The sequence below is a fragment of the Grammomys surdaster genome, unplaced genomic scaffold (genome assembly GCF_004785775.1).
Source record: "Grammomys surdaster isolate TR1022 unplaced genomic scaffold, NIH_TR_1.0 189, whole genome shotgun sequence".
In the NCBI taxonomy this organism is placed as follows: Eukaryota; Metazoa; Chordata; class Mammalia; order Rodentia; family Muridae; genus Grammomys; species Grammomys surdaster.
In genome coordinates, this window is record NW_021604634.1 from 10147782 (window position 1) to 10151735 (window position 3954).

Consider the following 3954-nt stretch of genomic DNA (forward strand, 5'->3'; position numbering starts at 1 on the left):
GATTGCGAAAACTACTCTCAGCAATAAAAGAACTTCTGGAGGAATCACCATCCCCGACTTCAAGCTGTACTACAAAGCAATAGTGATAAAAACTGCATGGTATTGGAACAGAGACAGGCAGGAGGATCAGTGGAATAGAATAGAAGACCCAGAAATGAACCCCCATACCTATGGTAACTTAATCTTTGACAAAGGGGCTAAAACCATCGAATGGAAAAAAGATAGCATTTTCAACAAATGGTGCTGGTCCAACTGGTGGTCAGCATGTAGAAAAATGAAAATTGATCCATACTTATCTCCTTGTACAAAGCTCAATTCCAAGTGGATTAAGGACCTCCACCTAAAACCAGCCACACTGAAACTAATAGAAGAGAAACTGGGAAAAAGCCTGGAATACATAGGCACAGGGAAAAAGTTCCTGAACAGAACGCCAATGGCCTGTGCTATAAGACCAAAAATTGACAAATGGGACCTCATAAAGCTGCAAAGCTTCTGTAAAGCAAAGGACACAGTCAATAGGACAGAGCGGCAACCAACAGATTGGGAAAAGATATTCACCAACCCTACATCTGATAAAGGGCTAATATCCAAGGTATACAAAGAACTGAAGAAATTAGACTCTAGACAATCAAAGAACCCTATTAAAAAATGGAGCACAGACCTGAACAAAGAATTCTCAACTGAGGAAGCTCGAATGGTTGAGAAGCACCTAAAGAAGTGTTCAGCATCCCTAGTCATCAGGGAAATGCAAATGAAAACAACACTGAGATTCCACCTCACACCAGTCAGAATGGCTAAGATCAAAAACACAGGTGACAGTACATGTTGGCGAGGATGTGGAGAAAGAGGAACACTCCTCCACTGTTGGTGGGATTGTAAACTGGTACAACCACTATGGAAGGCAGTCTGGCGGTATCTCAGAAAATTGAACATACCGTTACCTAGGGACCCAGCTATACCACTCCTGGGCATATACCCAAAAGAAGTTTCAACATACAACAGGGACACATGCTCCACCATGTTCATAGCAGCCTTATTTATAATAGCCAGAAGTTGGAAAGAACCCAGATGCCCTTCAACAGAAGAATGGATGCAGAAAATGTGGTACATTTATACAATGGAGTACTACTCAGCTATTAAAAACAATCAGTTCACAAAATTCCTAGGCAAATGGATGGAGCTGGAAAATATCATCTTGAGTGAGATGACCCAATCTCAAAGGAACATACATGGTATGCACTCACTGATAAGTGGATATTAGCCCAAAAGCTCACAATTTCTAAGAATCTTCATATAGACCACATAAAACTCACATAGAAGAAGGAAGACCAAAGTATGAATGCATTGGTCCTTTTTAGAAGGAGCATCAAAAGTTTCAACCAGAACTCCCAAAGTCTAAACCACCAACCAGAGAGCACAAAGGGAGGGACTCACGCACCTGTATAGGGAATTGAGGGTGACCTGGTTAGACTCCAGTGAAAGTGGAGGGCCAAGGTCCCCAAAAGTTTGGATCCCCTACTGTGTTGGAATTCGAGAGCAGGGAGATGGGACTGGGAGGATGTTTGGAGCACACCATCACAAAAATTAGGGGTAGGGGATAAGGGATTTGGGGGGAGAATGAGAAAGGAGACAACATTGAAAGGTAAATACGTATAATACCCAATAAAAACCCCACACAGATAAAGGATTTAAAAAAAAGGGAGTCTATTTATTTTAAATTAATTTCAAAAGTTTCTAGGAGATGCAAATTGGCTAAGATACTATTTTAAGCTCTCCACAAAAGAATTTAAATCTCTGTTCAATATTCTCAAGAGAGAGGTAAACCCTAACTTCCTCAACAGTTAATTGACAAAAGAGAGGTAATCTAACAAAAAGTAGAAAAAGCTATTTCTAATTGATATATCATATAGTCTGATTGTCAGTGGAGCTATAAAAGTCCTTTGACAAAAGATTATTAATATAGATTTATATATCCTTAAATAAGGCCTTCATGACTCTCTGAGTGTGGAAGGAGCAACTGTTGGCGCTTCTGCCCTGATTTTACAAGAACGCTGAAAAATTGGCTTTAAAAACAAAAGAGGGGGAATGGTACCGCCTCAGAAGGAGTCCCCCTGAAGTACTCTCCATCATACCTTGTTCACTTTTCTCTCTCTAAAGCTGAAAGCTCATGGCAAATCTCTTGCTGACCATGTTGGTGACCTCGGGCACCACCAAGACCAACAAAACTTTGCCACAGATATGGGGAAGGACCCTCATACCCATAAAGGGAATGCCCCAGTCCCAGTTCCCTTATGGAGCCGAGGACTGATATGCCTGCCCAATACCACAGAAGGCACAGCTAACCGGCTACCACAAATATTAATGGAAAAAATAGATACCCTCACAAAGCCAGGCCCAATCATAAATACGATGAATAACAATTTACATCCAGGGAAGAGAAATCTCCCTGAGAATCCCCTTCTTTTTTCTTTCCAGGTAAAATTGAATCACCCGTGATGCCTGCTATTAGAAGTTCTAACCCAGATGGACCAGAAGCCAGGAGCCTCGCCCTTACCCTCACCCCCTACCTTTTCCCACCTGCACAAGGTCCCCTGAAGCTGGGCAACTGCAAGATCCTGCTTGGCAACTGCAGATAGACTCAAAGCAGTGTACCATATCATCTGAAGAATAGCAGGGAGACCATAACTCAAGCAGTGTACCATATCTTCTGAAGAATAGCAGGTTGCAGTCCTCCTCGCCCCCACGAATAACCAGGACCTGCCGGTCGGGCCAAGTGGCACCCAGACGTGGGTGGGGCTCGAGGCACGGACCCATCCGGACGGACCCTCATTGAGAGGATGTGCGCACGACATCAAGATTGAGCAAGACAGAGATCATCGCCCGTGACCTGTCGTCCACGGAACCAGGTTGATGCTGCCATCAAGAAGGCAGTTGAAGTTCATTACCATCAGCTGAAAATTGCAGAGGATCCAGAAGTGACTCCGCAGGAGACTGACACAGCTGTCAGCTCCCCTGCCTCCCCCTACGGTCGACCCCTAGACTTCCACGCCCTCCAGAAGGGTTCCTGGTATGCCTGGCTTTGCCCTCATTTCTCTCGCTATTGATCACCACAACAAAAATTGGCTTTTTCCTAAACCAAGGCCACCCTTGATATGGCCGCTAACATTGGGGAGCCTTCCTTTATGACAATATTACACCCCAAACTGACAAATGGTTGGTAACTTGAACATTTACAAGAGACTAGGATGGCTGTGAGTTAGCCCAATGACGGGATTATTGTAGGTCCACTTCCCAGGGGCCCACCCAATGCAGCCGAAAAGGAGTGCGTGGTGCTGGGAGTGGATGCAGCCTACATGGCCTAAGACAGGGCTCTCACCCTCCTTTCACCCACATCAGAGTCCCTTGACGTTGCCCATCGTCGACAGCCTAAAGCCTTCGACCATCGATGTGACTTGTCTCACATCAGTGTTTTGGGGTTGTGAACTTGTCTAAGACCCCCCATAATTAGACATCCAAATTCAAAACTCACAGAGTTGGGATTGAACATAAGAAGCCTTCTCTAACTAAACAGAGAAGGGGGAGATGCCAGAAGCCAGGACCCTCGCCCTTACCCTTACCCCCTACCTTTCCCCACCTGCACAATGTCCTCTGAAGCTTGGCAGCTGCAAGATCCTGCTTAGCAACTGCAGATAGACTCAAAGCAGAGTACCATGTCTTCTTAAGAATAGCAGGGAGACCATAACTCAAGCAGTGTACCATATCTTCTGAAGAACTGCAGGTAGATCATAATTCAAGGCAGTGTACCATATAGACCATGACATGTTTCAAGGCACAGGCCAAGAAGATTTTGTACTTTTCCACCACCTGGACCCTCTTACCCCCTCCCCTTGTAAAACATGCTATAAAAAAGCATTTCATGTTCAAAAAAAAAAAAAATTAAAAAAAAAAAAAGAA